The sequence below is a fragment of the Panthera leo genome, chromosome F2 (assembly GCF_018350215.1).
Source record: "Panthera leo isolate Ple1 chromosome F2, P.leo_Ple1_pat1.1, whole genome shotgun sequence".
NCBI lineage: Eukaryota > Metazoa > Chordata > Mammalia > Carnivora > Felidae > Panthera > Panthera leo.
The window spans coordinates 74,625,463-74,645,793 of NC_056695.1; the positions used below are offsets into that span (position 1 = coordinate 74,625,463).

Genomic DNA, 20,331 nt, shown 5'->3' on the forward strand with positions numbered 1-20,331 from the left:
GGCGGGGGTGGGGGCTGTGAGCGATGGGCTGAGTTAGATGAGTGAGGGGGCAGCCAGGCCACTGTCTGGTGCTGTTGTGCGTCGGAGGCGTGGGCTTATGCCTTCCCAGGAGCGACCCACTTTGCACGTCGGTAACTGCGGGCACATGGGAGATCTGCCTGCAGAGACCGTGTGACCTTGGGTAAGTCACTTCCTCTGCAACCTGGGCAGGACCCTAATCCCAGGGTAGCAGCTAGGGGAGCTGCAATGGAGCCCAAATAAGGTCAGGGCTGCAGATGCCCATGGCTGTGAACGCAGAGGTCAGGGGTTTCAAGAGGTACTTCAGCTCCCACACCGCTAGCAACTCTCTTTGCCTGTTACCGCAATAGCACAATAAAGAAAGGGAGGGGGAACGAGGCCCCGCAGCACCGGGCCAAGCGATTCGAGGGATTTATTTTGGGCTCCAGTCTAGTCTTCCAAGGAAAGAGGTTTTCTTTTCTTCTTTCCTTTTCTTTTCTTTCCACTGAGCCTTTTATTTCTGAAAAGGTAAATGCCCAATTAGATGGATTTTCGTCTTTCATGTGGAGTTGTTGTAGGCTTTTTGAGCATGAAACAATATTTTGGAGTCATTCCACCCTCTCAGTTAGAGAAGAAGCTGGGTTTGCTTTGGGTTTTTTTTCTTTCTTTTTTTTTTTTTTTTTTCGGTTGGGTTTTTCTCAAGAGCCCTCTGCTAAGTAAATATTCATGAAGGGAATTTTTAGCCACTCTGGTCTGTTAGTTCAATGTGGACTCAAACAGATTTTTTTTTTTTTAATGTAGCAAAATCTATCACAATGATATCCATTTGGGTTTGATTTCTTTTTTGAAGGTCGCTGGTGGAATTAAAAAAAAAAAAAGATTTTTTTTTTTTTTTTGCATACCCAAATGCGGACCTACCAAAAGTCATTAGCAATCTCTTTTTTAATTCCACCAAATAATTTGGAACGAATGTCCTTTCCTGCTCACCTCTGAATGACTGAGGCTGTTTAACTTGTTATTTTTTATTCTCTTAAGGGCTCCAGAATCAGACTTGATTAGAGAACTTCTACATATTTCACAGGAGAAAAAAATATGTACACACATACACATACGCAGAGTCAGAAGAACATCCCCGGATGTTTTTGGAAGGAAAAAACTTTTTTTTTTTTTTTAATTTTTTTTTTTAATGTTTATTTATTTTTGATACAGAGAGAGACAGAGCATGAATGGGGGAGGGTCAGAGAGAGGGAGACACAGAATCTGAAGCAGGCTCCAGGCTCCGAGCTGTCAGCACAGAGCCTGACGCGGGGCTCAAACTCACGGACCGCGAGATCATGACCTGGGCCGAAGTCGGCCGCTTAACCGACTGAGCCACCCAGCTGCCCCGAAGGAAAAAACTTTTAAGATAAAAACATGCAAAGAGTATTATCTGAATATCACATAGGCTAAAAGGACAGGAGGAATCTCCACCAACCCCAAAACCACACGTCTGAACCCTGACCCTTGTGCACAAAAGCCAACATTTGTTGAGCGACTCTTTGATTTTTCACATCAACTCTACGGAGTATCATCCCCATGACAGAAGAGGAAACTGAGACCCAGACAAGGTAAGTAACTTGATCCTTGAGAAATAAGTGATAAGCCTCAGACCAAAACCTTAATTCTGAGGCTACTCTGCTTCTTTCAAAGATGCTACTGAAGTCCCAAAGGTCTTCATAACAACATCTTGCACTTTAAAAAAAAAAAAAGTTTATTTATTCTTGAGAGAGAGAGAAAGAGAACAGGAAACAGAGAGAAGGAGACAGAGAATCTGAAGCGGGGTCTGGGACACGGGGCTCGCACTCACGAACCTTGGGATCGTGATAAGCCGAAGTCGGGTGCTTAACCCACTTAAGCCACCCAGGTGCCCCAATGGTATCTTACACTTGATTCTTTTATCTTACTAGGGGAATAGAGAACAAGGGTTAAAAGTCCGGCTTCCCCCAGAGGTAGGGCCTGGAGTACGGGAGTTCCCCTCCTGCCTCCGGCTTCTGTCCTTTGGGAATCCTGTGACCACCCCCGCCCCAGGCTGCTGCAGAATCAAATGAGAAGGCAGGTGAGTGCCAGATCACCCTCCAGGGGCGGTCCTGCTCCTGAGAGGCCCCAGTAAGGAACTCTCTGGGCTCTGGCTGCTGGCTGGGCTCAGCTCCTGGTGCCCCAAGGATTGTGGAAGGCAGGCAGGACTCATCAAGAGAGCAGCGTTATCTCCCAGGCTCTTCCCTGCCAGGTTGAGGAGAGAGGCTTTCTTCAGAGGCTTCTAGCAGCTCCTATGCCACACTCCCAGGGCCCCTCACCCATCCCTCCGTCTGCCTCTTGGGGGGCGAGGGGGGTGGGTAGGAGATGGTGGGGGGGGACGGTAACTGGGCTCAGGTAAACCCTCCACTCAGTTTGTGAGTGCGTGTTTGCTACTGGGACCCAGAATCCTTCTCTGTTCAAAATACCTGCCGCTGTACTGGGCACACCCCTAAGTGCTTTACTAAAAAGCAGGTGTTACTCTATTTATTATCAATAAGGCAAGCTCACGGCCTCCTGCTGGGGGCACCTCCCAACTGTCCCACGCAGGGTGGGAATTCTAGACGGCCATCTACCAGTCGAGGAAACGGGAGACTCCAAGAGGTTCGGTGATGGACCTAAGTCCTCGGCCAGGAACCCGGTGGTATGGGATAAGGACCAGGAGCTAGGAGTCCTGAATCCGAGGCCAGGGGTTGCCCTGCCTGGATCCACTTGACTCTGTAAGAAACATCCTGACACCAAAGTCCTGTCTCTAACACTCGTCCCAGCGTGAACCCCGACAGACCGAGTCCACGTGGCGTGTGTTCAACTTGACGCAGGTCGCACCTGTCGCTGAGCCTGTCAGGCCACGCAGGAAGGGCTCAGGGCACGGCGCACCCCCACCCGTGCACTTCCCCGCCGCCCTCCCCCCACCCCACCCCATATTCCAGCTCCTGGTAATTCCCCATGCCAAGCCCTAGGGATAAAAAAACTTTCAAAGTTTGTTTTTTTGTTTGTTTGTTTTTTTTTCACAACCCACAGGAATGAGAAAAGCACGCTGTACCTGTAACCTCATCGTTTGGCCTTGCTTCTTCCAGTGGGGGCTATTAACAAACTGTTTAACATCAACACCGGCCTCGTACGTCAAGTGTTTTTCCATGAGCTTTCCAGAACTTTCCGCCTTCAGTCAACTCCTTTATTTCCCAAGTGCTCTGTTTGAATCCGGTGCCTCCAGAAAGCAGCACCTCCTGTGCTCACCCGCCCGCACGGGCTCTCAGCTGGGGCATCAGGCACTCTTCCGTGCAGGATCGTTAACCCTCACCGTGCGTCCTGAGATAACCTACCTGCACTTGAACCCTAGCGCCCGAGGTGCAGGGCCTGCCTGAGCTCACACAATTAGATGTGGTCATGTGCCTGAAAACCTGGGCACTGTCCCCCACCTGCCTGCCATGCCTTTTAAAACCCCCTCTCTCGACGCAGCCATGTAATTCTGCCATCAAGTTTAAGGACAAGGACGAAAAATAAAGCACAGAATTGTATTTTCTTGAAGCGAAAGCAAAGCAGCTACTTTCTATTTGACAGGCCATCACTGCAGCGCCCGTAACCCTTGGAAGATCTCAGTTCAGGGACCTGCGTTCTGGCTGAGCGGCAATGATGAATCCCACCCAAGCAAACCAGAAATCGACACCTACTGCAGGAACGGGGCCACATCACTGAAACCCTGAAATCCCAGTTCCCTCACCTCTGCAGAACCACGCAGAACAGACCTACATCCGGCCTGTTATTTTATTTTACTTCACTTTTCTTGGGCTCACTAGCCGCACACCATGTAAATTAGATACCAGTTCTAGGCAGGCAAGAAACTACCTTCGCTCTCCTGCGTCGTGACTTCCCTGGTTATTCGGGCTTTGGATCCCCAGTGAATTCTTCCCTGTGGGTCCCGCAAGGCACAGGAATCCACTCCCTTCTCTGTCCCAGCCCTCCCTCGGCACATGCGTGCTCCCACCCCGTGCAAACCATACTGCGACAAACTCTTCAAGTGCACCCGTGCGCCTCCCCGCCACGCGGTGACCTCTGGGGGGATGGTAACAAGGGTCGATCAGAGTTCTTACAACTCTCTATTTCCAGCATCTTGCATGGTGAGTAGAACACAGGTAAGTTCCTAATAAATGTTGGAACAACGGAAATCAAAACAATCCGCCCAACAAGACCCAAGAAACCGTCAAACCTCAGGCTTCCCAAGGAATGTTGGGTTTCCAAGAGGGAAACAAGGACTTCAGTGTAGGGAAAAGAATGAGGGTAGGGGGAAGGGAAAACACAGGGCACTCACCTATTTGGAGTTTATGAGACCAACTGGTTTTCTAGATCAGCTCTGTCACTCAGGGTCCCCTGATTTCCCCTCTGGGCTTCAGTATTTTTGAATTAATATGAAAATATTGGACAAAATGACTTCTATGAACATTTTCAGCTCGAGTGGGAACCCTGTTGGTCCTGGTGAAGTCACCAAGGTCCCTGTTTGCAATACACATCATCGGGGCTCCCCCAAAATGCCACCTCGGCTCTGCCCAGTTTCAGACCCCGGAGTCTGAAACTTCTGGGGCGTCTCTCAATGTCCGGTGCTGAGAATTGCTGACGAATGACTTCACCAAGCGGGCGTGGGCTCTGGGAGTCTGGAGCACTCGCAGTGAGTAAGGAGGCGTCATTGCACGGGGTGGCCCTGTTGTCTGTGATGCCAGGAATGCCCGGAAAGTTCTGAGGACGGTGCTGGAGCAAAAAACAAGTAGGGCACAGGCTGTCTTCATGAAGAAAGCCTTTAACGGCCCCAAGGCCATGTCAGCAGAACTCCAAGCCTCTCATTTTGCAGAGAGTGAAACTGAGACCAGAGCCTGGAACAGACGGGTGCCAAATTACAGAGCAATTGCGCACTGGCTCCGGGACTTCCTCTGGGGCCCAAGGTTGGGGCTCCTGTGCCCAAATGAGAGAAGAGCGCTCTCAGAGCCTTGGGTCTGCAAGGGGGGAGCCAAGGTTACACGTGTGGTCCACAACTTAACAAAGGGCATGTGAGCCTTATTCTAGAATTCTCTGTGACCAGGCCAGCTCTTCCACGGGAGGGTGGTGCTTGTCCTTTGTGTAGATAGGATTTATTGGGAAGCGGGATAAGGAGATCACTGGTGGATTTGTTTTACTTTACTTTGGTTGCTTTTCATGGTGTGGGAGGGAGCCTGGGGAGAGGGTTAAGGTCTAGATCCCGTAAGGCAAAGCCCTGTCCAAATATAACTCCTCTGAGTCAGCAGCTTGCCACACACAGCAAGGGACTCAAGCTAGGTGAGCTGACCAGGAGGTTCAAAGGCACCCCTTCCTGGGGGCGGAGGGTGCTGCTGAGAACTTGCCCCCAGGAGATATCCTGGCCTAGGGGTTGCTTGGTGCAGAGGGGAGACAGAGCCCCTCACATCCCTGAGGCTCCAGGATCTGCAAGGACCCCTCGCTGCCAGGCCCAAAGACGGACCCGCCCCACCATACCTAGGGGACCAAAGGCTCCAGACAGCCGATTCTGTGGAAGTCCCTGACGTCAGAGGGTTGCTGGTATGTCCAGCTGGGGGAATGCCTAGCCTGCCCCCAGAAAGGGAACACAGGCCTGAGGTCAGCAAGCGGGCTACTCAGAGCCACACTGAGCAGAATCCACACCCCCTAAAAAAAAAAAAAAAAAACAAAAAAAACAAAAAAACCCTCTGCCATTTCTTCTGGCAACACTTCCTGTTTTCTCCATCAGCCAAAGGCTCAAGAGGCCTCCGCAGGCCTGCCCACCCAGTGAGGTGAGGGGAAGATCCTGCTCCGGCCCAGGCCCTCGCCTTGCCCCGGTGGTAAAGCCTGGACTGGCAAAATGCAGGGACAGTACATTGCCAGGCTTGTGGAGGTGTTCAAAGGCAGAGGAAGGGGCCCCCTACTCATTCTGTTATTTATTTGTTCAGCAAAACTAAATATTTTGGAAGATGGGATTCCTCTCCCCGGACTTTGAGCCACCGTATGTGGATATGCATATGTAGTGTGAATGTGTGAATGTGTATATCCACACGTGCACACGTATTCGCACAATTTTATGTAACTCTGTGCAACACATTTGTAAAGTAATAGCGATGACCCCATTTTACAGATATGAAAACTGAGATTCTGGGAGTTCCAAGTCTCAGGCTCGAAGGTCAGAGACGGAGATGATGAAAGACCTGGGATCTACGGGGAGGGTGGGAGTGTGCTGGAATGGTGAACTCTGGTCGATCTTTCCAGCCAACTGTGGGATTTCAGAAAACAGCCAGGCCATGGCTTTGGGGGAAGGAAGAAGAGGTGCAGGAAGGTACCTCCAAGGAGCCCAGGCAAGGCGCCCTCACTGGCGCCCCTTCCCCACCTCGGACACAAGCAGCAGTCTCCGTAGCAGCCTGCAGGGGGCAGTGCGCCTTGCCTTTTGCGAACCGCCTGGGCGCCCTTACGCAGCTCCAAGGAAGGAACACCAGGCGGCTCCGCCCTCAGCTTCTAAACAGCCCAGTTTTGAACCCGGCGCGTAGTAGGTGCTCAAGGCACGCCTAGAGGCCGAAAGGCCTTGGTAGGGGGATGAACGTAAATTCGGTGGTAGAAATGGGGAGGAGAAGGCGAGAAGGGGACATTCCGGCCCCTGCCAGCGCATTTCCATCTAGAGGCCTTTTCAAACAGCCTTAGTCCCTACTGTGTGTCAGGCGCGGTGGCTACCGCTCCTGGACAACCTCGTTCTCTGCTAATCTCCTTCTCCCCCCACTCCTCCACCCTCCCCCTCCCCCCAGCCAAACACACACGCTCAGCCTTAGCGGCGGTGGGCGCTCGCTGTCTCCCTAGGGGACATCTCGGCCCAAATCCGCGTGGCGAGGGGACCCGCGAGGGTGGTGAGCCAGAAGGAGCCAGGAGTCCCTAGAGGTGGGGCACGTGAGAGCCAGGCGGATGCCTGATGCGGCCCCTCGGCCAAGTGGTCGCTGCCCTCAGGGACGAAGCCGGTTCCCTCTGCGGGACACACAGAGCCCGTGAGACGCAGTGACCCGCCCAGCCCCCACCACTCGCGCACTTCTGGGCGCGCACGTGTCCGCCCGCCGAGCGCCCCCACCGAGCCCTGCGAGTGGCAGGCGCTGGCCGAGACCTTCGGGTAGCAGGCTGGAAGGACTCCGGGCTCCAGCCGCCGATCGGAACCCAGACGCTGCAGACGCCCGTCCCCAGAGACCGGGCCGCGGGGCACGTTGAAGGCAGCCCGGGCGCAGCCTCAACCCCCATCTCAAGTTCAGCCGCGCTTCCTCCCGCAAGGTCACGCTCAAACACACTCAGGCTCAGCGAAAAGGAGGAGCTCAAAGTTGCGCCACGGTCCGGATTCCGAATCTAGCCGTAGCCCCATCCGGGCGCTCCGCCCCAGGGTCACCGCTGCCCTGGCCCTGCGCTCTCCCAAACGGCGGCCCCTGCCCCGCGCAGGTCACACGCCCACGAGACGCAGACAAGTTGCTAACTTTTGTCAGATTTTTTCGCTGCAGCTGCGGCGCCTAACGGGGTTGGGGCGGACTCCGGAGTTTCGAGTTGCCACCCGCGCCACCCCCGCCACGCTCCCCTGCGCCCACCCAATACCTCCCTGCCCACCACGCCACGTCCAGCTGCCGCGTCCCGGGCGCCAACTTCTCGGTCGTCTCCGGAGTAACGTGGGCCGGCGGCGTCCCCGGGGGCGACGGCCAACTCCCGGATGTGCTCCTGCTCGCAGCGGATTTGGACGCTCGATCCGTACACTGTCCCGCCGCAGCTCTACCGGATCGCCGGCGGCCTCCGCGGGTCCCCGCGCCCCTCGCTCCACTCGAAAGCCCCGGAGCCAGCCACCCCGAGGGGACTCATCCCACCGGCGGCCCCGCTGGCCGCTTCGCCCTCTGGCGGCCCGGACCAGGGAGATTCCAGCCTGGCGCCGGTGCAATGTCACTGGGGCCACCCCGGGGACCGCTGCCCCAGACCTGGCGCAGGCTCCCCGCTGAGGTCCCAGCAGCCCTTCCAATAACGGCAAAAGATCCCGGAGCCCCGGCCTCCTCCCGGACCTCCTCCCTCCCCCGAAGACCCCGGTGACGCCGTGGCTAAGGAAGGGGGGGTCTCCCTACGCGTGTCTTCCCCTGGGCGCCCGGGGTCTACAGTCCCACTTCCACTGTCAAGCCCTCCTAGACCCCTCCCGACCACTTCTGTTCCCGGCTCCGGGCAACCGCCCCTCCACTTGGAGAACACACTCGAAACTGCCCCAACTCCGGCGGACGCAGCCCCCCGCTCACCCCGGCCGCGCTGGGCTCGGCGCGCTCACTCACCGCAGCCGGAGACACGCTGGAGTTTCCGCGGCTTTGGAGATGAGGGGCTCCGGGGAGACTAAAGGGGGGGTTGTCCCGAACACTGGCCCCCTTCCCGGCTCACATCGCGCCGTCCTCCTCTTCCTCCTCCTCCTCGCCCTCCCTGTCCTCCTCTTCCTCCTCCCTCTGGTCTTTGTCTTTGCAAAGTGTCGAAACTGTCTGGCATAGTGGAGCTCCGCCGGCGGAGGCTGGAGCCGGGGAAGCGGGGAGGCGGGGTGAGGACGGGAGCGGTCTCGGGAACACCTTCCCCCGGGTGTAACGGGAGGGGCCGGCGGGCGGCCGGGGAGGGGCCGCTTCCCTGGCCGGCCGGGGCCGGGAGCGGGGCGCGCCGGAGCGGGGCGGGCGCCTGGGCTGCGCGCGGCCCTCCCCTTCCTCCGCCCAGTGCCCGCCCCCCGGGCCCGCTCCCCCCCCTCCCCCCCCTCCCCCCTCCTCCCGCGCCCCCTCCGCCCGCTCTGGGCTCGGCTTTCGGCTCGCTCGGGGCTTCCTGCGAGCTCCGGAGCCACGTGGACCGCAGCCGGCTCGGCGGAGGCCAGGCTGGGGAGACGCCGGAGGCGGCGCGGGGACCGGATCGCCGCCCCGGGAGGGCTCTGCGGGGACAGCTCCGCGACACTCCGCGCCGCCGCCGCCCACGGGCTGGAAAGACTAGGGAAGAATCGCCCGGAGACCCGTGGGGTCAACCCCGGGGAGGAGGCGACGGGCGCCCGCCCAGAGGACGTGGCGGTGTCCTGAAGAGCCCAAGTCGGCCGCACCGTAGCACAGAAGGGGCCGGCCGACACCCTGTTGGTGACCGGGCAAAGCCATGGACTTCCTTTAAGGGCGCGGGACTCGAGGTGGGATTTAGGGAGGGGGAGGGGAGGAGCGCGGCGGGGCTGGGGCCCTGGTAAGGCCCGAGCCTGGGCCCCGTTCCGAGCCGCAGAGCGGCCACCGCGGCGCGGTCCCCGCCCCGGCTCGCCTGCCCGCCGCAGTTTTTTCCTCCCAGATGCGGAGGCTGCACCGCGGTCCAGGGCAGGGTGAGCGCCAGGCAGCGGGACGCCAGGCAGGGGCAGGTCCCACGGCGACCTGGGACTGGGGCTTCTGGGACCGGACCCCCTGGGGGACTCAGGTTTGTGGGGGTTTTGCCGTTTCTCCTTTATTAGGGAAGTGAGGCCAGTGGAGACTTCTTGCTCAGTGACGGACTTGACAGTCTTAGAGACTAAATGCTGGACGTCAGGTTTAAGAGGCATTAAAAACGTGTGATTGTACAGCTTTTATCCCCTTACAGGGATTTCGCCTCTTTTGTAACTTCTCTGAGCAATGCTCAGAGGACAGAGGCACAGCGTGGCCTGAGGGGCGCTTAATTCTTCTGGCTTCCATTTCTTCCCTTGGAGAGGTCTGCCTTTATGCAGTGGAGATAGCTCCCTAGCACGTCATTCATCAGAGTGTGCTTCAGACCAGGGGCTGGATGGGACTTAATGCTTCCAGTCTAGTCTTGCACCTACTGGATGTGTGATCATAGGCTGGTTACAGAATCTAAGCTTAGGTAGCCCTGTGCCTCAGTTTCCTCTTCTGTGAAAATGGGACTGATTGCTGTCTATCCCATAAGGTTGTTCTAATAAACGAGTGAATCCATCCATGTTGAACTAAGCTTATCATATAGTAAGTACCCAGTGAAAGTTGGCTTTCATGGATGCTGGGCCCTCTGGCGTGGGCCCCTACTCACAATGGGGGGGGGGGGGAGGATGGGTAAAGGGTGGTCCAGGAGACTTTTCAGCCTTGGAGGAGGAAAAGGGAGCTATTCAGAGCATAGAGAAGTAGAAAAGGAGCAGGTTGAAAAACAGGAGGGGAGAGAGTGCGAAAATTCACCACTAGAAAATTAAAGAATTAGTAATTAAGACTGCACCATTTTATCCTAGGTGAATCTGGAAAGACGACCAGATTCAGACCAGCAAGTAAGTGGCCCCCAAACATCCAGCTGCTGGTTCTCCTTTGCAGCCAAGAACCAAAGACAGCTCTTAATTTCAGCCCTAGGTCCTTGGCAGTTCCCGCCGGTGACTCCACAGTAAAATGGAAATTCCTAATTAAGTGACTCTATGGTGAAGCATGCATAAATCACCACCTTATCTAGAAAAAGATTTCCATCAGCTGCACCTTTTCCCGGTCTCGGTCTCGGAGGGGTTAACCCGGCCAGGCTTTTTCTCGCCCGCCTCAGTTGTGTTGCAATGTTATTTCTTACCAGGTGACAGACAGGGCCTCTCCCCCTCTCGGGTTTGTCCTCTATTCCATGGAGGCAGCACTTGCGAGGCCCTCGGACCTTTCGGGGAGCCCACATCCTCCGGGGCTATGTGTCAGGGGTGTGTGTGAGGGCATTCCTCGTTGTCATCCCGAGTGTCTCCTAACATGCCCTGCCTAGTACAGCCGCCATAGTCATTACTGGGAGTGTCTGCACAGTGAGTCCCCCCAGGGAGCCCTGACATTGATTTAATGCTCACCCCCCTCCCGCCCCCGTATGTTCAGAGCAACTGCAAAGCTCTGGTAATAATGGTGAAGGAAATTGATTTCATCCTCTCCCCGCCCCCTTTCTTCACACATCAGAAAGGAGGGATCCTAATGGGCCCTGATGCTATCTGGGTGATTGGGCAGAAAAGGGCAGCCCGGCTTGTCAGCGGTGAGTTCAGAGCCGCTGGGCACGTGGCCGTTTGTTTTGGGCAGGGTTTTACTTACCACGGTTTTGGGGCCCCAACTTCCCTTAAGATAAAAAGAGGTAATAGGGGGATGTACTGACAGCAGCCGGAAGGAGAGACACAGCCAGGCTTCCTGGCTCTGGCTCTGTCCCTCTTTCCCTCCCTCCGCTTTCTCTCCCTGCTCTTGCCCCCTCTCTGCTCTGTTCCATCCCTGCCCACGGTCTCCTTCTGCTAAGTCCTAGGGTCTGCCCTGAAATGTTCCTGGTGTCTGCGGCCCCAGCCCCTGTACGGCGGGGCAGCTGTCAAAACAGTCCTTCTTGTTTCACAGTTTCACTTTCCACTGTTCATCTATTCCGGATTTTAGTTTTTCCAGAAGAGGAATCTGACTGGCAGGCTTCACCGGGTCCTGGGTCAACAACCCAGCGGTGAATGGGCTGCCCAGGCAGCAAGTGCCCACCTGAAGAGTAAGCACGTGGAAGGAGAGCTACACGTTTTGCATTATGGGGACTGCAGGACTCATAACGCTTAAGCCCCCTTCCAGTTCTGAGAATCTTGGGGGCATTTGAGTCAGCAGAACTATTCTGCAGGATCACACGCTTTACACTATTCACACATGTTAGACCCAACATCCATGCTAAGGCAGCTGATTAATCTTGTCCAATCATGACTGCACTAATCTCTTTGCCAGAATTTGGCTCAGGAATACGTAGATTTAATCCCTGTTTGGATCAAGAAGACAAAGAAATATATTTGTGTTGAATTTGGCTCAGGAATACGTAGATTTAATCCCTGTTTGCATCAAGAAGACAAAGAAATATATTTGTGTTTTCTAGGAAAATAGTCCTTAAGAGTAAGGCCTGGGAAGCTTCTCTTTATTTCCAACTGGACGTGAACACGAAGGTATTTTTAGCTCAAGTTTCTCTGGACGACCTCTTGTACCCATGAGGGGAGACAAACCGAAGCTAAGTAGATCCAGAGCCCTGATCACACCGTACCTGAAGCCTACCTCTAGACTTTCTGTTGTATTAGAACAATTATTTTGTTTAAGCCACTTTAGGTCATGGTTCTGTTACTTGCTGCCAGATGCTTGAGAACCATACACAGCTACATGTAGCCAGGTTCCTTTTTCCCCAAAGTCCCTTCACTGCCCCCAAGGCATTCCCAAGCTCAAAACCCTTAAATCTTCAATGGCTGCCATTGTCTAAGGATGCCAATCCAAACTTCTGAGCCTAGAGATCCAGAGGTCTAATGCAAGGCCTGGGATGAGGGAACTCTGCTTCTTAGCACTGATCACTGTATTCTCAGAGCTTTTGCTGTTCTGGGCTGCAGGACCCTTAGAGAACCATGCCTCCTACACATCGTAGACACTGGGTCCAGCCCTCCTGGATGCTACCATAACAAATTACCGCGAGCCGGGGGCCCCACACAGCAGACATGTATTTTCTCACAGCTCAGGAGGCCAGAAGTGTGAAATCAAAGTTTCCGCTGGATTGGCTCCTTTTGGGAGGTCTGAGCGAGAATCTGGCCTGTGCCTTTCTCCCAGCTTCTGGTGGCTCCTGGCAATCTTCGGCCTTCCTTGGCTTGTAGATGATCCCTTCACATGGCTCTGTGTGTGTGTGTGTGCGTGTGTGTGTGTGTGTGCACGCGCGCCTCCTCCTTTTGTAAGGACAGCAGTCACTGGATACTTGGGGCCCACTTTAATTCACCACATACTATGCTAAATGCTGGGGACGTGGAGGTGGGCACAACACGGTCCCCGCCCACCAGGAGCCCACAGTTTGGCAGGGGACTGACCATGCTTGGGATTTCACCACGTTGGGGCAGCGCTGTGACAGGCTGACAGGTGGGTGTCGTGAGGTCACTTAGAGGATGTTGGTTCACAAACCCGGGAGCATTTGGAGTGTAGTCTGAAACTGACCGCACGCACAGAAGACAGGGAGAGACCGAAGGGAGAGGCGGGTCACTCCACGTTGGTAAGTGGCAGGTTGAATAAGCAAGAGAACTTACTTACAAGCCTGATCTTGAGTGCCTCACGATGAATAGATACCTGAACCCACCTTCTAGAATCTTAAAAGTTTAGAGAGAGGCCTTTGTGAGGTTCGGTCATATACGCCGTCGAGGTGGTCTCCACAACACCTGTCCCTGAAGACGGCTCCCTCTGTGGGAACAGGGTGTGGGAGAGACTGCATGTACATTCCCAGGACAGGGGAGGGGGAGAAGGCCCTCCGCTCCCCCGGGGTCAGCTCTCGGGTCAGCCGGCAGTCACGTCTTCCTGATGACCTCCTCCACCGGAGGGCAGCTCCTGGGGGACAGGTGTCCTGGGATCTCAGGGAGAACTAGGTGAGAGGAGGGGGGTGGGTGCGGTGTGCAGGTTCACTTACCTCCTGCTAAGCCGGGTGGTGCAGACTGTGGACCTCGCTCTGGATGCTGGCAGAGGCGCCGAGACTTCACACACCGGGCAGAGGCAACGGGGACGCGGCGACATTTGCATGCTGGCCAGACCACTCCCGCAGCCTCGGGAGGCCGGCGCTGGGGTGTCCAGACTGGAGGCCATGTTCGTTCCGGGAATCCAGCAGAGGCCAGGGGTCTGAGCTGAGGAAGGAGCAGAAGTGAGACATCTGGGCAGGCATCACCCATCTTTCATGGCGAGGCCGGCAGAAGCATGATAGGTTGAGAGAAAAACCTTTGATCCCCGAAGGCCTCACAACGGGTTCAGGGTGGGTAACATCGTCCCTCAGGTCCCTTGTTTTGTGAGGGAGAACGTTTAACCATGCTCAGCCCGGTTTCTTGAAGGTACCATAGTGAGATTGTTTTTATTAAAAAAAAAAAAAAAAAAGTGTCTAACGTTTGTTTATTTTTGAGAGCAAGCGAGACAGAGTGCAAGTGGGGGAGGGGCAGACGGAGAGGGAGACGCAGAATCCGAAGCGGGCTCCAGGTCCTGAGCTGTCAGCACAGAGCGGGACACGGGGCTCGAACTCACGAACCGTGAGATCATGACCTGAGCTGAAGTTGGATGCTTAACCGACTGAGCCACCCAGGCGCCCTGAGATTTATTTTTTATTATTATTTGTAACCCAACTGCAAAAATAATTGACACTCAGTGGATGGTGACCGTCTCTAAACTACAGCACCTTGGACTGTGGAAGGAGAAAGGAACCGTTTTCACATGTCCCATTTCGGTTTTTTGCGGGACTTTTCATTTGCCGCTGACTCTGGTTACCAACCCTGCGTAACACAACATCCCCAAAACTAGAGGCATGAGACGGCTGTTCCTGCCTGCGTTTGATCTTGGGTTCTGGGGGTGAGGAATTTGGATGGAACCCCGCAGGGTGGGCTTATCTCTGCCCCACGTGTCTGGGAAGCTGAGAGTACCTTGAATGGCTGAGGCCGGAGTCCAGAGGCTTCTTCACTCGTGGGTCTGGGATCGGGGATGAGTTGACTTGAAGACGAAACTCAGTCCGCCAGAGCACCTCCACGTGGCCATAGAGGCTAGATGTTGAGACGGGGAGCATCCCAGGGGAACCGGGTAGAAGCCCTATGCCCTTTATGACCTCGCTTCCGAAGTAACATAGCCTCATCTTTGTGCTCTGTGCTCCCCGTCACGAGCCCGTGCAGACACAAGGGAAGGGATAGGGTGCAGGCGGTGGCAGGCTGCAGGCTGTAGTATGTTCGGGACTGGGTTGCAGGACTAGATTCACAGACAACGGGTGGTGGGGGGGACCTGGTGTGGATGAGGTCACCTGGGGATGTTGTAGAAAATGAAGAGGGACAAGGTCGGAGCCCTGAGGACGTGGTGATGGCCAATAAATGGTTATGGAATAAATCAATCTTTCAAGAACGTAACTATAGGTAACTCCCCCCCAGCCCCCACCCCGCCCAAGTCAGCGGCTCTTCATTCTGGCCTCAAGCAGGAGAAGGATCATGGCTACGTCTCCAGTTACCTCCTGGAGCCAGACAAGGAACCCGTAAGGGCCATTTCCCCAAGTTCACTGCCTACAAGGATGACTCCAGGAGGCTTATTCTAAGCTCAGATTCCCGGGTCCTACTCCCAGAGACTCGAAATTCACTTGCCTTGCAGTGGGGTCCAGGAATCGGCCTTTTGAAACAGCTTCCTTCCGTAATGGAGCTACAAGGACGCGTGGACGGCACCCCGCTCAGCCGCTCAACCATAAATTCCAAAGGGACCAGGGACAAAGTCTTCCTGATAGGATGTTCTGGCCCCGAGTCCCGGCTCTTGCGACTTTGCAGCCACCTGACTTTGGACAGTTTCCTTTTTCTGGCCTCAACTTTCTTGTCTGTACGCTCAGGAGGTTGAGTTAGAGTGATGTTTTCAAACTGGGCTCTGTCATCCCTCAGGGGGATTGCACCTTGGCTACCCACCTCCATTAATCCATTTAGCAAATATTCATGGCACGGGTGGATACCGGGGATGTTACAGGATCAGTGATTAATTATCATGATGGACGTTCTTTCCAAAGAAGTGCAACAAGGGGTAAGAGGGAGCTCACAACGATGGCTTGCGCTGTGCGTGTCCTTCCGCTTGAATTGCCGTTTGGACAAACTGTTCCCGGGATTGAAACTGCTGGCTTAGATCATCTTAAGGGTCCTTGCGGCAGGAAACCTTTTGTTCTGTGATGTTTCTTCGATGATTTTATTTCTGAGCAACATCAAAACAAGCAGAATGCAATTACTGGATGTGAAATCCATCAGGGCCCCCCCAGGTTAACCCTCTCGTTCTGGAAAAGAAACTTCAGGCTCTTTAGAAGGTTTTCTGACAGTGAAGAACCAGCACCTTAACCTGGGAAACTGAGTGAAAGGCAGACTGGGAAGCTGCAAAGCAGCCGTGCCTGCTTGTGGAGGAAACAGCAGGCGGGGCGGGGGCGGGGGGCTCTGGACCCACGAGCCTTCCAGTTTTTGTCTGCAGAATGGGCAGATGGTACCTGGCCCCCAGAGTTGTTTTAAGGAGACAGATTATATATACAAAATTAGTAGCTCAGTGCCAGATACTTAGTAAGCATTCAATAAATGATGGCCATTATTAATTTAAGTATCTTTCTTATGCATATTATACTTGTCAACATTCCTGCAAATGTTTTATAGATGAGAATGGAAAAGTGCTCAGCACGGGAGCTGCCAAATATCAGGGTCCTGCCAGGCCAACTGCATCTCTGGGGGAAGAAAGCCCTGTAATTCCCTCTTCTTGAAACTACACGCCCATGGTGGCGGCCTTGAAATTCTGAGTGTCCCTCTGCCCCATGCCCTCCCCCCAGCGCTGCCCCCCCCCCCCCCCCCCCCCCCCGCCAAAGGAGAGCAAGTTACTTTTCTCAGTAGAAAGCAAGCCAATGTCCAAATTTGGGATAGGTTTCCACATTGAGGTAGAATAAAGATGACAGGCATAAATGTTGCGGAGAAATTACAAAAAAGCCCTGAAATCATTCCTTTGTATTTCTTGTAGTTGAACGCCCTAACTTTCCTTGAGACCAAACATGCGTGCGTTTTTTATTCTCTCTCTGGCTGGATCCTTAAAACAGTACAGAGACTGAACACAGTTGGGAACACCTCTATCACTTAGTTTATGGGGTGCGACTCCACGGCTGAGCTGGGGGAAAACATGTGGCCACAGCTTCCTTATGTCTAAACTGAGGATAACGATAGACTTCACCCTCTAGGATAAATAGGGTGGTTGTTAGCCATGCACACAGTAAGTGCACAGTACGTTAACTATTGTTATTTTCGCGTCTATTGATTTACTCGGTATTTTGGTGCTCACTTATGTATTTTCAACTACAGACTCATAAAATATAAATTAACGTTAGCTTCTTGCATTTAACGATCTGCATTTAATGATTCTGGGGGCAGCCCAATCTACTGTGGCGTTGGGTTGGGAGCTATAGCCTCAGCTTTAAGAGATACGACACCTGCTACCGATTTGGGGCATCCATTTGGTAAAATCATGTAAATCACTTGGGGTGCCCTAGGACTGTGGTCTACAACCGGACACGGGAGGAGGCAGAATTCCATCGGGCAGTCAAATAGCTGACTGGTGAAGAATCCCCTCCGGGGGGAAGGATCCAGAATTTCACCTACCCAAATCAGGCAGTAGTATCTAGCAGTTAGGATTAGGTTCGACAGCGGAAAACCCCCAATCACAGTGGCTTCACTGGGTAGAAGTTAGTTTTTCCCTTTCCTAAGTCCTGGCACACAAGGTTGGTGTAGCATTGTACCGGGTCAGGGGGAAGGATCCAGAATTTCACCTACGCAAATCAGGCAGTAGTATCTGGCAGTTAGGATTAGGTTCGACAGCGGAAAACCCCAAATCACAGTGGCTTCACTGGGTAGAAGTTAGTTTTTCCCTTTCCTAAGTCCTGGCACACAAGGTTGGTGTAGCATTGTACAGGGTCAGGGACGCAGGCTCAGCCAGCTCGTTGCTTCACTGTAGAGCACACCATCCTCCCCAACTTGATTTCCTGGTCCAACCTGGCTGCCCCAGCTCCAGACATCAAATCTTTATTCCAGGCATCCAGAAGGAGATAAGAACATCCCCTTTCCCTTTACGTTCATTCTACAGATTGTCCCCAGGACTTCCACTTCCGTCTCCCAGCTGCCTAGCTGCAGGGGACACTGGTAAACGCAGTCCTTATATTGGGACACACACTGTGCGACACACGTATTCGGGGACAATTAGCAGTCTGTGCTGCCAGGTTAGAAGAGGTTAGATCATTCAACTTAGATCCAGGGGCAAGAGCGCAGAAACCCATCTCAGGTGCGCAGTGTGGGCTTGGAGTTGCTTGTTGCCATAGCGACTAGAAAAGCCTGAACCTGCCAACTGTCGTGAAGAAAAAAAAAAAAAAAAAATCGTCCTTGTCCCTCAGCCCCTGTGTTCTGGCCAGAAATCTCTGGTCGATAATTTCATAAGTTTAGGTCGGGACTTGCTTGTGATGTTAAAACAACTTGTTTCTTCTCCTGGTGCCGAACACTTCTGCCCTGGCAAAGTTCAGAATGTATTCTGCGGAGTGAAGAGAAAGGAAATCCCAGAAGTCAAGTCTGGGGGGAAATCAGCATATGGCGGATATTCGAAGTATGTGGTAGAATTAAAAAAAAGAAAAAGGTTTTGATGCATTAGAGTCAGATTAGTCTGATCATGCCAATTAAAATGTAACTGAGCAGTGAGGTAATTTAGACTTGTAAATTTTCATTGGGAAAGTTTTTTGTTTTTTTTTTTAATTAGAAAGTGTGCCAAGTTTGACTGTTCGGAAGAATCCGAGAGTCTCACCCTTGGTTATAAGTTGAATTACTGCTTCACTAGATGTTTGAAATACTTAGGCAGGCTTTTGTCACGTCGGTTGAAGCAATGGAGAGGATTTAAGGAATCCAGTTGTTATCTGGGCCCATTGTGTGAAGTTATTTAGGGTTCTTTAAACAAGAGACTCCTTGAAAGTAATTGTTAAAATATAGTCTATGTTAAAAGAGACTTAGAGGTTGAATTGAAAGAGCTAAGGGAAAATGGGTTTTTTTACTGATTTTCATATTAAAACATTTTTAAAAACTCAAATAGTTTTCAATTGTGCAAACGTTGTCTCGTAACAATAATAGAATAATAATAATAATCAAAACCTCAAAACACAACTTCCACTTTTTCCCATTTTTATTTATTTGTGTACAAAATAGAAGGGCTCTGGGGAGCCCGGGTGGCCCAGTCGGTTAAACCTCCGACTCCTCCTTTCAGCTCAGGTCACCATCTTACTACTTGTGGGTTCGAGTTCCACGTTGGGCTCTGTGCTGGCAGTGTGGAGCCTGCTTGGGATTCTCTCTTTGCCCTTCCCCTGCTCACTCTCTCTCTCTCTCAAAAATAAATAAACTTAATTTTTTTAAAACTTTCTGGTATTTAAAAAAAAAATTTTATGTTTTTATTTTTTTTTTTGAGACAGAAGGAGACAGAGCATAAGCAGGAGAGGGGCAGAGAGAGAGGGAGACACAGCAACCGAAGCAGGCCCCAGGCTCCCAGCCGTCAGCACAGATCCCGACGCGGGGCTCGAACTCAAGAACCGCGAGATCATGACTGGAGCCGAAGTCGGCCGCTTAACCGACTGAGCCACCCAGGCGCCCCCTCTTTAAGAAAAATTTTAAACCCAAATCAAAGATGCCTCTGTCCAAAACTTCTGGGAAAGAAGTAGCCACGCGCCAACGAGGGCTGGGCACCCACCACGTGCAAGGTGCACGTGACCTGGCGGATGGAGAGACACACGCGTGAGTTCTGATCCCAGCGTGTTCCTTTCCTTACCTAGACCCTGCGTCAGCGCGCGCCCACCAATCCACCCCTCACACCTCTGTCCCAGACCCCTGGGAGGCTGTCACCCTTTCAACCATGAGCCGTCGAGCACGTGGAATGACTCCCATTCAATCATCTGTTTCCAGGAAGGCATCCAGCCCTTCAGCCACATCTTGAACAGCCAAGCTTTGATCTCTACAGTCCCACTTTTTCCCTAGACCCCGACCGTACCTTGCGGTGGGGCTTCCAGACAACCCAAGTTTGCGTACTGACAGCTCACTTTGTCACCGTGCACAAGTCACTCAGCCTCTCTGAGCTTTCTCTTTCTCGTCGGCAAATACAGGGAACTCACCATAACGTCACAGACCTCTCGTGAGGCTTAATTACGGCATGATTTATATAAATCTGAAGACCATTTATATATAAGATCTTAAGACCTTCCCTGACCCACAACCGGTGCTGGATTCACATTAGTGCCCCGGGGTCTCTTTAGAAAATGGAGGGCCAGAACTGGCCAAGCCCTTTATTAATTCAAACCGTTCATTTTACTTTCTCTGTGGTTCAGAGAAACTCCCTGACTTCCTTACAGTCCTGCAGGCAAAGTCAAGGGAGAGTCGTCCATTGACTGGTATGTTTAACAAATGCGTAAATGATACTTACAACCTATCAGACGCTGCTCTAAGGTGGTTGACAAATACGGGTACTCTTTTTTTAAGTTTATTTATTTTGAGAAAGAGAGAGAGAGTTTGGGGGAGGGGTCAGGCTGAGAGAGAGAGAGAGAAAGAGAGAGACAGAGAAAATCCCAAGAAGGCTCCACACTGTCAGCACAGAGCCCAACTTGGGGGTCGATCTCATGAACCATGAGATCATGACCTGAGCCGAAATCAAGAGCCAGACACTTGAGCCGCTGAGCCAGCCACCCAGGCACCCCATTGGCAAATATCAGTACTCTTAATATTTGCAGACCCCTGTGACGTCAGAATTATTTTCACCTGCA

At 53.1% G+C, this 20,331-nt stretch overlaps 1 protein-coding gene across 2 annotated transcripts in view; it reads right to left on the bottom strand.

Moving 5' to 3' along the window:
* Window positions 1-8,720, bottom strand: part of ST3GAL1 (ST3 beta-galactoside alpha-2,3-sialyltransferase 1) — a 95,601-nt gene extending 86,881 nt beyond the window's left edge. For both annotated transcript variants that reach the window (XM_042924146.1, XM_042924147.1), the window contains exon 1: window positions 8,367-8,720. The gene's annotated coding sequence lies outside the window, so the exon portion shown is untranslated. The remainder of the gene's footprint in view (window positions 1-8,366) is intronic.
* Window positions 8,721-20,331: the final 11,611 nt, after the last annotated feature.